Genomic DNA, 12,091 nt, shown 5'->3' with positions numbered 1-12,091 from the left:
GGCTGGCAGGAAATTGGTAAGAAGAAAAAGAAAAAGAAAAAGGTAACAGGTGAGACCGAAGAGAAATGTGTTTTGTAAAGACTGGTTCCACTTTCTTATGTAATATGGCTCTTAACATAATTTCTCTTAACACAAGAGGTATCAATGACAGAGTTAAATGCCAGTCTGTCTTTGATTACCTCCAGCAGAGAGAGGGAGATGTGTTGATGTTGCAGGAGTGTGCTTTAGCCTATCAAGAGAGGTATAAAAGTTTTGAAGATAGGTGGGATAAAGGGCCTTCTGTTTGGTCAGGGGACAATAACAACAGAGCCTCTGGCGTGGCCATTCTTTTCAAAGGATGGGCATTCAAATTGAAAAGTATTCAGAGGGTCATAGATGGCAGGTTGCTGTGTGTGGATGTGGAATGGGGGACCGTTAACCTGCGGCTAATCAATGTGTATTGCCCTACTGACGTAGGAGGAAGGGTGGAGCTACTCAAGGCACTCTCCCCCCTATTGTTATGCAGCACAGACGTGATAGTGGGAGGGGATTTTAATTGTATCTTAGAGCACACAGACAGGCAGTCTAGCTCGCCGATAAAATTGGATTCCAGCTCACTGGCCCTGCAAAACTTAGTTCAAGACTTTAAACTCTCAGACACATATAGATGTATATATCCCACAACAGCAGGATATACATGGTCAGGGAGGAATAGCAGCTCCAGAATTGACTATTGCTTTGCCTCAGAGAGAGTGAAAGTTGTTGGGGTCACTCTTCAGCCTGTCTTCTTCTCAGATCATCAGGCTTTAGGGTGTAGAGTGGAACTCCAGGGCGGGACTGTCTTTGGCCCAGGCCTCTGGAAACTCAACACAAAACTGCTAGAGAACGAGGGGGTAGTATCCCGCTACAAGGAGAAACTATCACAGTGGCTGTCCTTGCAGTGTCTGTACGGGTCAGTAGGAGAGTGGTGGGAGGAGGTGAAGGTGAGGACAAAGGCCTTTTTCATGGCTGAGGGAAGGAAGGCTGCTGCCAGACGGAGAGGAGTGCTAGCCAGGAAACAGAGGCAGCTGCAGCGTCTCTACACGATGCTGCACAGTGGCTTCGATGTGCTCGAGGATATCGCCCTTTTAAAAAAGGACATCCGGAGCATAGCCGAAGAAAGTAGTCGAGGAGTGCTGTTAAGAAGCAGAGTGCAGTTCTTGGAAGAAAATGAGAAGTGTACTCGCTTCTTTTTCAGGAAAGTGGTAGGCTCCAAGACTGTCATGGAAAGTGTAGTTGATGAGGAGGGACGAGAGAGAACAGAGCCGAGTGCTATCCTCTCCTGCACCGAGGCCTTCTACTCAAGACTGTACAGCTCTACAGAGGTAAAGGATGAAGATATTCATTTTTTTACCTCAAAGCTAGAAAACATTTTGAGTGAAGAAGATAGGGAAGTACTTGAGAGGGATTTGACAGTAGAAGAGCTGAGACAGGCTATGGAGAGCTTACAGAAGGGGAAAACTCCGGGTGCTGACGGGCTCCCTAAAGAATTTTATTGCACCTTTTGGGATCTGCTTCAGGATCCGCTACTGCTCCTATTCGAGGAAAGCTACAAGACAGAATTGCTGCCTGACTCCTTAAGAGAAGGCACTATCTCTCTCTTGTTTAAGAAAGGAGCAAAAAATGACATAAAGAACTGGAGACCCCTCAGCCTGTTAGGCGTGGACACTAAGATCCTGTCCAAAGCCCTTTTCCTGCGCCTACAAAATGTAGTGGCCTCACTGGTAGGGAAAGAACAGACTTGTGGGATAGCAGGACGCCTGATGAGCGACAACCTGGCCTTGTTGAGGGATGTCTGTCTGTACTCTGAGGATCGCTCCCTCCCTCTGTGCATTTTAGGTGTAGACCTAGAAAAGGCCTTTGACCGCCTAAACCGGCAGTACTTAACATCGGTACTTGAGCACATGAAGTTTGGCCCCATCATGAGAAAGTGGATTAACCTGCTGTACACAGGTAGCAACAGCAGAGTCATGGTTAATGGCAATAGATCACGCACCTTTGAAGTCTGTTCAGGGGTGAGGCAGGGCTGCCCATTATCCCCCTTGTTATTCGTTTTGGCTATGGAGCCCTTAGCCTGTGCCTTGCGCCAGGATCAGGCCATTAATGGGATACCAGTGCCTGGAAGTGGGGGAGGAGAGGTAAAGACATCTCTATACATGGATGACGTCACCCTGCTCCTCTCTGACAATGCCTCAATTAGCAGAGCTCTGCAGTGCTGTGATCGGTTCTCTTTGGCTTCCTCCGCAAAAATTAACACATCTAAGAGTGAGATTTTTTATCAGAACTGGAGGGAGCCAAAAGAAGGACATGATCTCAGGCTGCAAGAGAAGAGAATTAAGGTCCTGGGGGTGTATTTTGGAGAAGAGATGGGAACAGTAAATTGGCAGAACAAATTGCCAATCTTAAACAAAAAACTGATGCAATGGAAGGACCGAGACCTCACCATGACAGGGAAGGTGCTGGTCATCAAAGCCGAGCTCTTGCCTGTCTTGAATTTTCTGGCTTCTACCTTCCCAATCCCACACCGTGTTGCGGCGGTGCTGAGGAGATTGATGTTTCAATTTCTATGGGGTGGGAAGCAGGAAAGACTCAGAAGGGAAATAATGTACAGGCCGCTACCCTCAGGGGGGAAGTCTGTCCCAGATATTGCTACGAAGCTGCTGTGCATTTTCCTGGCCTCTGTGCTGAGAGGCTTTGCAACAGCACCTGCAGCGCGTACCTGGACTTATTTTTCCAGGCTCTGGGTAGGTAGGGAGGTGTTCAGAGTGTGGGGTGTCAGACCCAAGCTGGACGTCCCACTCTCTGACACATGCCCTGCAATTTATGGGACAGTTAAAAGTTTTCTAAGATCTCACCCAATTGGCCATATTCCCCTCCGAGATGTCAGCGTCCAAAAACTGGAAGATTTCGTAGCACCCCAGAACAATAGGCAGACCCCTGTGGGCATTTTAACATCAGCCCAAACAAGGAAGGTGTGGAAACACACATCCTCTAAATTTCTGTGCAACATTCACAGAGATTTAGCCTGGAGTGTCGTCCACCAGTGCTTACCGGTACGAACTTTCTTGTACCGTAGGGGCCTCACCCCCAGCCCTCGCTGCGTTAGGGTGGGCTGCGGCGAGGAGGAGACTGTGACCCACCTCCTGTGGTCCTGCTTTTTTGCTAAGGCCTTCTGGGCACAGTTTGAAGATTGGTTGCAGGCTCTCTCGCCCCAATTTACCCTGACCGCTGCTTTCATCATATACGGCATCTCTCCTGTCAAGCTTCCTCCTGACGTGTTTGACAGGATCTGGGCCGTGGTGAACAGTGGGAAAGACGCCCTGTGGAGAGTGAGGAACATGGGGCTGTTCAAAGGCATCGAGGTCCCAGTCAAGGCAGCAGGTAGCCTGGCCCTGTTCATCACCCGAGAGAACTATTACCTCAGAGATCTGTGGAGAGAAGGGAGGGAGGAAGCAGAAAATCTGTGGGAAATAGAGGGCATTGGACAGTATCTCAAGAAACTGTGAAAAACATTATCATGTTTAAGTAAAGAATGTGATTTGCACCAGAAAAAAAGAAATTGTTGCTATGTAACTGGTTCCGTGTCAAAATGTAATGAGATGTGATCATATATACTGTTTTAAGTATGTATATTAATGTAAAGCTTTCTGATTTGTGATTTCCTGTATTTTTTTGTGAAAAGAAAATAAAGTTCTTAAAAATCGAAATCGGTTCACCCAGGGCGAGGCTCGGCCATTGCACTCCGGCTGTGCTGACCCCTGCGAATTCCCCAAATGTGGGAATCTCGACTGCATAATTTCTGGTAGTGGGGGACTGCGTTCGCGCTCTACCCTGATGTGCTTGGTCCAAAATCAGATACAGGAAGGTTAGGACACCACGAGCTGCGTGGCTGCGGAAGGATCCCGGTTCGACAGGAGTGGACGCCGCTGCTGGTTCTCGCTGGCTTTTAGTTAGGGGTCCGGAGAAGCATCTCAAGCTAGTTCCACTACTCCTTCCGGACGTTCATTCCCTTTTCAAAGTCAGTCGTTTTGCTGTAGTCTGCGTTCTTTAGGCTGATTATCGAGGTTAGCCTTTATTTGGTCATGGGGGGCCTCGGTACTGTATGCTGAGTCTAAAGACAGTTTCACCCGTTTTCTGATTGCTCGGTTCTGTACCAGTGCAGACATGTCAAACAGTGAATGGCTGTACCTCTATTGTATCCGTGCTCAATGAATGAAATCGGTAACAAATGAATATATGTCTAGTTATACGAAAAACGAGTGGTTTATCGACTCATCTTCATTTGCAGATTTAGAGGCAGCTTCGATATTCGTTTTACAGACGGGTTTTTTTTTTGGAATATGGGTCACACACATGCCACAGCAACAAAACATCTCTAGAGATGAGGCTATAGATCACCTTTCCATCCTGCAGGTTTTCCTCCCAAAGCCTACGGCACCAACGGCGACCCCTGCTGGCCGGGAGAGCAAAAGCTTACAGCACCTGGTATTCCCAGGCAGTCTCCCATCCAAGTACTAACCAGGCCCGACGCTGCTTAGCTTCCGAGATCAGACGAGATCGGGCGTGTTCAGGGTGGTGTGGCTGAAAGCGAAAGCCCCGGCGCCTGACTCGCTACTTGAAGCTGTGTGTGGCGGGGGTTCCGTGCCCCCCGAGCGGGACTGAAGGATCGTTCGTGTGCAACTCTTTGGAAAGGAGCTGCTTTCCAAATCGCATTGCGTGCCTGGATGTTGGCGAATGCGCTCCCTTGTGTTGGCTCGTCCCGCACTGGAGGAGGACAAACAATCTGCACGGAGGAGCACCAGGCAAGTCTTCACCAGACAAAAACCTCCAGTGCACAGCACTCTGGAAACATTTCGGGGCTTTCGTGTGTTTATTTCAGCACGTAAAGCGCACCGGTCCAACACGTCGGCCGGGCGCGCGGCGCCTCCGCCCTCTTGTGGCCTTGCAGCATCAGAGCAAGAGGCTCCTTCTCGCTGCCCTTCCGCTGTGTTGCAGGGCCCCGAGAGGGAACCCGGAGCGCGCACTTTGTGGGGGGCGGGGGACCGCGTTCGCGCTCTGCCCCCGGTCTCTTGCGCGAGTACTAAATCTCACGGACAGGGGGGCCTCGTCATTGATTGTTACAGGTGAGACGGGGATTAGGAGGAGACCCCGACTGATGGGTAAAGGGGAGCACTAACACCAGAGGGACACCCACGGCGTCTCTTTTTGAGAGACGCCCTGGGGTTTCCTAATGGCCAAGGAGGGTCGGGACCTCGGTTTGACGCCTCCCCCGAAGGACGGCGCCTGTTTGTGCAGCAGAGTGTCGCCATCAGGAGGCTGGGGCGTAAGAGAGCCACACAGCCCGCAGGGTGAGCGCTCCCTACTGGTCCCAGTCACACCTCTTGCAGGAGCAGCAGCAACCGGAGCTTTTCCGGGGTGGAATCTCCCATCCGGGTGCCGGCCAGGCTCACACCTGCTGGGCTGCCCCGGGGGTGAGCCCAGTCGAGAGTCGCAGGGCCAGATCTAGTCACCGGGGAGAAACGATGCAAGTGAAGGATTGCTCGGCTCTCGGCACTTGAAAAGACCGACAAATGTCTCGTTCCCGCCGGAGCTGAATGTACCCGCATGTGTGGTGTCGTCTTCTTCCCCCGCCCCGCTGTGTTTGCTGTATTGTCTCTGAAGCCGGCCCCCCCGAGACGAGACGGGCTGTTCCTGTGCCCCAATTAACACTTTACAGGTGCCATTCCCCGGCATTGTGGCCATTGTCGGTGCTCACACGCGATAAGATAAGGCGGAGGAGAGCGGGGCATGCCCAGCGGCAGACATTCAAGGAGGGGGCAGTGCGAGGTGAGGTGAGGTGCGACACGCCGGAGCCCCGACGCAGCTAATGCGGAGCACTTGTTGGACTGGCATCGAAAGGACGTGTGCGCACGGAGCGAGCCTTCCCTGCGGCGGAGCGCGGGAACTTTCTCCCCCCCTCCCGCTGCAGGAGTTGTGTGCGCTGCAGCGGTGCCGAGAGAAAAGCACAGAAGGCAGCAGGCTCTGGAGAGCAGGTAAGAGACGGAGCCTTGTGGGCAGGCGAGCAGGCCCGTTTTTTGGAAATTGCTGAAAAGGTTTGTTCGGTGTGTGGCAGGCGCACGTCGCGAGCTTGCGTGGCGATCTGCCGGTCTGGAGTTATGCAAATGAGGCCGAATTGCATCCCGGGACATGCTGCGAATGCGCAACGGCGACTGCAGATGTGTAGGAAACGGCGCGCTCGTTTTCTCGTTTTGCCCACACTTTTGAGTGTTAGTGTGGCGTGTGAGTGTGTGAAAGAGTGGGCCCAGCAGGAGGCGGTGGCGTGCGGGGCGAGGAGGTGGCCTAGGCTGCGCGATTTGTGCTGTGGGTGCGGGCCGCTTGCAGGGGCCTGTTTAACTCATACTTACCTGGCAGGGGAGATACCTTGATCAGCCTGTAGGTGGAGTAGTTGGATTGTTTTTCTTTTGTTGGAAGCAGTGTTCGATTTGCGGTTTTTGAAATGGCAACCTTTGGATCCCGTAAGAATGCTGTACGTTTTGAGCTCTTGGATGACCTCTTCATGGATCGTATGCAGTTCAGCAGAAAAGTGTTACAGAAGGAACTTGGCTTTGAACCTCGGCACTTGGATTTCATCTTCGCTCTCCCAGGTCAGAAAGCATTTGAGGTTGTATTTGCTACCTATCCTCTGTTTGAACAATGCGTGGATGTGTTTGAGGCAAAAAGAGGGAAAGTTCCTGCACTTGAGAAGATCAACTTGCAGCCTCTGACACAGAGAGAGAGGAAAACGGTGCATGTTGTTATGTTCTCGGAACTGGCAAAGACGGAGGACATTCACACCTGGCTTAACCAGTACTGCACCGTCCACCATGGAACTGAGGTTAGAGATGTTGATGGTATAAAAACAGGAGCAAGGAAATTCGAGGTTCGCTTGCTACCGGACAGCGTAAATGGAGGCTTAAGGCACCTGCCCTCTACAATCCGGCTGGGCGCCTGCAATGGCTATGTGTTTTATGTGGGACAACCAAAGGTGTGTCGGCGCTGTGGTGCTGTGGGACACCTGGCATCGTCCTGCACTGTGAAATGCTGCAAGACCTGTGGCAAACAGGGACATTTAGCCTCTGACTGTTCAATGCTGCCAAAGTGCAATTTATGTGGCTCGGAAGGACACGTTTTTAAGAACTGCCCTCACGCCTACGCCAATAAACTCAAAATGAGAAAGGATGAGGCAGTGCTTGTTTCAGCCAAACCGGCCCGAAAATCCAAAGCAAACAACAAGTCAAACAAAGAACCCTTGTTGGACAAAGACTCTCAGCCTCCAGCCAGGATCAGTCCTGCTGTGGCTCCGGGGCTGGTGGAAGAGAAATCCACTACGCCCCCACAACCGCAGACTGCACCAGACAAGCACGAGGGTTTGAAAACCCCCGAGAACAGCGAGGACCCCTCCCCCACTCCTGCTCCTCAGAACGAGGGCCAGTGTGGGGCCCCCCGGTGGAGCGGGTCCAGCGAGGATACCCAGGATTCAGCGGAGCTGCTTTTCTCAGACTCTGCAAGTGCTACAGATGCCCTCCTCTCCTCCATCCAGTCCATCACGGAGGATCTGCAGCAGCTGGTGGGTGAGGGGGAAGAGGAGACTGGTGCATCGGCTGCACCCCTTTCCCCTCAGTGCTCCCAGGAGCTGGACTTGAGGAAAAGAAAAAATGACTCTGTTTTCTCCCCGAGCGAGGAGGAAGGAGAGCATGGCGATGGGGACAGCTGGAACCTCTCCACCCCTCCCTCTACCCCCTTCCTTGAAATGGACTCTGTGAACGCTTTTACTGCTGCCACCCTGATGAAGGCTCATTCAGAGGATGGCTGGCAGGAAATTGGTAAGAAGAAAAAGAAAAAGAAAAAGGTAACAGGTGAGACCGAAGAGAAATGTGTTTTGTAAAGACTGGTTCCACTTTCTTATGTAATATGGCTCTTAACATAATTTCTCTTAACACAAGAGGTATCAATGACAGAGTTAAATGCCAGTCTGTCTTTGATTACCTCCAGCAGAGAGAGGGAGATGTGTTGATGTTGCAGGAGTGTGCTTTAGCCTATCAAGAGAGGTATAAAAGTTTTGAAGATAGGTGGGATAAAGGGCCTTCTGTTTGGTCAGGGGACAATAACAACAGAGCCTCTGGCGTGGCCATTCTTTTCAAAGGATGGGCATTCAAATTGAAAAGTATTCAGAGGGTCATAGATGGCAGGTTGCTGTGTGTGGATGTGGAATGGGGGACCGTTAACCTGCGGCTAATCAATGTGTATTGCCCTACTGACGTAGGAGGAAGGGTGGAGCTACTCAAGGCACTCTCCCCCCTATTGTTATGCAGCACAGACGTGATAGTGGGAGGGGATTTTAATTGTATCTTAGAGCACACAGACAGGCAGTCTAGCTCGCCGATAAAATTGGATTCCAGCTCACTGGCCCTGCAAAACTTAGTTCAAGACTTTAAACTCTCAGACACATATAGATGTATATATCCCACAACAGCAGGATATACATGGTCAGGGAGGAATAGCAGCTCCAGAATTGACTATTGCTTTGCCTCAGAGAGAGTGAAAGTTGTTGGGGTCACTCTTCAGCCTGTCTTCTTCTCAGATCATCAGGCTTTAGGGTGTAGAGTGGAACTCCAGGGCGGGACTGTCTTTGGCCCAGGCCTCTGGAAACTCAACACAAAACTGCTAGAGAACGAGGGGGTAGTATCCCGCTACAAGGAGAAACTATCACAGTGGCTGTCCTTGCAGTGTCTGTACGGGTCAGTAGGAGAGTGGTGGGAGGAGGTGAAGGTGAGGACAAAGGCCTTTTTCATGGCTGAGGGAAGGAAGGCTGCTGCCAGACGGAGAGGAGTGCTAGCCAGGAAACAGAGGCAGCTGCAGCGTCTCTACACGATGCTGCACAGTGGCTTCGATGTGCTCGAGGATATCGCCCTTTTAAAAAAGGACATCCGGAGCATAGCCGAAGAAAGTAGTCGAGGAGTGCTGTTAAGAAGCAGAGTGCAGTTCTTGGAAGAAAATGAGAAGTGTACTCGCTTCTTTTTCAGGAAAGTGGTAGGCTCCAAGACTGTCATGGAAAGTGTAGTTGATGAGGAGGGACGAGAGAGAACAGAGCCGAGTGCTATCCTCTCCTGCACCGAGGCCTTCTACTCAAGACTGTACAGCTCTACAGAGGTAAAGGATGAAGATATTCATTTTTTTACCTCAAAGCTAGAAAACATTTTGAGTGAAGAAGATAGGGAAGTACTTGAGAGGGATTTGACAGTAGAAGAGCTGAGACAGGCTATGGAGAGCTTACAGAAGGGAAAAACTCCGGGTGCTGACGGGCTCCCTAAAGAATTTTATTGCACCTTTTGGGATCTGCTTCAGGATCCGCTACTGCTCCTATTCGAGGAAAGCTACAAGACAGAATTGCTGCCTGACTCCTTAAGAGAAGGCACTATCTCTCTCTTGTTTAAGAAAGGAGCAAAAAATGACATAAAGAACTGGAGACCCCTCAGCCTGTTAGGCGTGGACACTAAGATCCTGTCCAAAGCCCTTTTCCTGCGCCTACAAAATGTAGTGGCCTCACTGGTAGGGAAAGAACAGACTTGTGGGATAGCAGGACGCCTGATGAGCGACAACCTGGCCTTGTTGAGGGATGTCTGTCTGTACTCTGAGGATCGCTCCCTCCCTCTGTGCATTTTAGGTGTAGACCTAGAAAAGGCCTTTGACCGCCTAAACCGGCAGTACTTAACATCGGTACTTGAGCACATGAAGTTTGGCCCCATCATGAGAAAGTGGATTAACCTGCTGTACACAGGTAGCAACAGCAGAGTCATGGTTAATGGCAATAGATCACGCACCTTTGAAGTCTGTTCAGGGGTGAGGCAGGGCTGCCCATTATCCCCCTTGTTATTCGTTTTGGCTATGGAGCCCTTAGCCTGTGCCTTGCGCCAGGATCAGGCCATTAATGGGATACCAGTGCCTGGAAGTGGGGGAGGAGAGGTAAAGACATCTCTATACATGGATGACGTCACCCTGCTCCTCTCTGACAATGCCTCAATTAGCAGAGCTCTGCAGTGCTGTGATCGGTTCTCTTTGGCTTCCTCCGCAAAAATTAACACATCTAAGAGTGAGATTTTTTATCAGAACTGGAGGGAGCCAAAAGAAGGACATGATCTCAGGCTGCAAGAGAAGAGAATTAAGGTCCTGGGGGTGTATTTTGGAGAAGAGATGGGAACAGTAAATTGGCAGAACAAATTGCCAATCTTAAACAAAAAACTGATGCAATGGAAGGACCGAGACCTCACCATGACAGGGAAGGTGCTGGTCATCAAAGCCGAGCTCTTGCCTGTCTTGAATTTTCTGGCTTCTACCTTCCCAATCCCACACCGTGTTGCGGCGGTGCTGAGGAGATTGATGTTTCAATTTCTATGGGGTGGGAAGCAGGAAAGACTCAGAAGGGAAATAATGTACAGGCCGCTACCCTCAGGGGGGAAGTCTGTCCCAGATATTGCTACGAAGCTGCTGTGCATTTTCCTGGCCTCTGTGCTGAGAGGCTTTGCAACAGCACCTGCAGCGCGTACCTGGACTTATTTTTCCAGGCTCTGGGTAGGTAGGGAGGTGTTCAGAGTGTGGGGTGTCAGACCCAAGCTGGACGTCCCACTCTCTGACACATGCCCTGCAATTTATGGGACAGTTAAAAGTTTTCTAAGATCTCACCCAATTGGCCATATTCCCCTCCGAGATGTCAGCGTCCAAAAACTGGAAGATTTCGTAGCACCCCAGAACAATAGGCAGACCCCTGTGGGCATTTTAACATCAGCCCAAACAAGGAAGGTGTGGAAACACACATCCTCTAAATTTCTGTGCAACATTCACAGAGATTTAGCCTGGAGTGTCGTCCACCAGTGCTTACCGGTACGAACTTTCTTGTACCGTAGGGGCCTCACCCCCAGCCCTCGCTGCGTTAGGGTGGGCTGCGGCGAGGAGGAGACTGTGACCCATCTCCTGTGGTCCTGCTTTTTTGCGAAGGCCTTCTGGGCCCAGTTTGAAGATTGGTTGCAGGCTCTCTCGCCCCAATTTACCCTGACCGCCGCTTTCATCATATACGGCATCTCTCCTGTCAAACTTCCCCCTGACGTGTTTGACAGGATCTGGGCCGTGGTGAACAGTGGGAAAGACGCCCTGTGGAGAGTGAGGAACATGGGGCTGTTCAAAGGCATCGAGGTCCCAGTCAAGGCAGCAGGTAGCCTGGCCCTGTTCATCACCCGAGAGAACTATTACCTCAGAGATCTGTGGAGAGAAGGGAGGGAGGAAGCAGAAAATCTGTGGGAAATAGAGAGCATAGGTCAACATCTCAAGAAACTGTGAAAAACATTATCATGTTTAAATAAAGAATGTGATTTGCACCAGAAAAAAAGAAAATTGTTGCTATGTAACTGTTACCGTGTCAAAATGTAATGAGATGTGATCATATATACTGTTTTAAGTATGTATATTAATGTAAAGCTTTCTGATTTGTGATTTCCTGTATTTTTTTGTGAAAAGAAAATAAAGTTCTTAAAAATCGAAATCGGTTCACCCAGGGCGAGGCTCGGCCATTGCACTCCGGCTGTGCTGACCCCTGCGAATTCCCCAAATGTGGGAATCTCGACTGCATAATTTCTGGTAGTGGGGGACTGCGTTCGCGCTCTCCCCTGATGTGCTTGGTCCAAAATCAGATACGGGAGGGTTAGGACACCACGAGCTGCGTGGCTGCGGAAGGATCCCGGTTCGACAGGAGTGGACGCCGCTGCTGGTTCTCGCTGGCTTTTAGTTAGGGGTCCGGAGAAGCATCTCAAGCTAGTTCCACTACTCCTTCCGGACGTTCATTCCCTTTTCAAAGTCAGTCGTTTTGCTGTAGTCTGCGTTCTTTAGGCTGATTATCGAGGTTAGCCTTTATTTGGTCATGGGGGGCCTCGGTACTGTATGCTGAGTCTAAAGACAGTTTCACCCGTTTTCTGATTGCTCGGTTCTGTACCAGTGCAGACATGTCAAACAGTGAATGGCTGTACCTCTATTGTATCCGTGCTCA

The 12,091-nt window shown here is 50.6% G+C and overlaps 3 non-coding genes across 3 annotated transcripts; 2 read left to right on the top strand and 1 right to left on the bottom strand.

Moving 5' to 3' along the window:
- The first annotated feature begins 3,682 nt into the window (after positions 1 to 3,682).
- On the top strand, positions 3,683 to 3,852 carry LOC138229430 (U1 spliceosomal RNA). The gene has a single exon (XR_011185847.1). It is a non-coding gene; the product is annotated as a U1 spliceosomal RNA (small nuclear RNA).
- Positions 3,853 to 4,488: 636 nt separating this feature from the next.
- Positions 4,489 to 4,607, bottom strand: LOC138229604 (5S ribosomal RNA). Its single transcript, XR_011186014.1, has one exon. It is a non-coding gene; the product is annotated as a 5S ribosomal RNA (ribosomal RNA).
- A 6,940-nt stretch (positions 4,608 to 11,547) lies between these two features.
- LOC138229420 (U1 spliceosomal RNA) lies at positions 11,548 to 11,717 on the top strand. Its single transcript, XR_011185837.1, has one exon. It is a non-coding gene; the product is annotated as a U1 spliceosomal RNA (small nuclear RNA).
- The last annotated feature ends 374 nt before the right edge of the window (positions 11,718 to 12,091 follow it).

This window comes from Lepisosteus oculatus, unplaced genomic scaffold, assembly GCF_040954835.1.
Source record: "Lepisosteus oculatus isolate fLepOcu1 unplaced genomic scaffold, fLepOcu1.hap2 HAP2_SCAFFOLD_45, whole genome shotgun sequence".
NCBI classification, from domain to species: domain Eukaryota; kingdom Metazoa; phylum Chordata; class Actinopteri; order Semionotiformes; family Lepisosteidae; genus Lepisosteus; species Lepisosteus oculatus.
The sequence above is the reverse complement of the archived record's forward strand: the minus strand, read 5'-3'. Positions and strand labels throughout refer to the sequence as shown.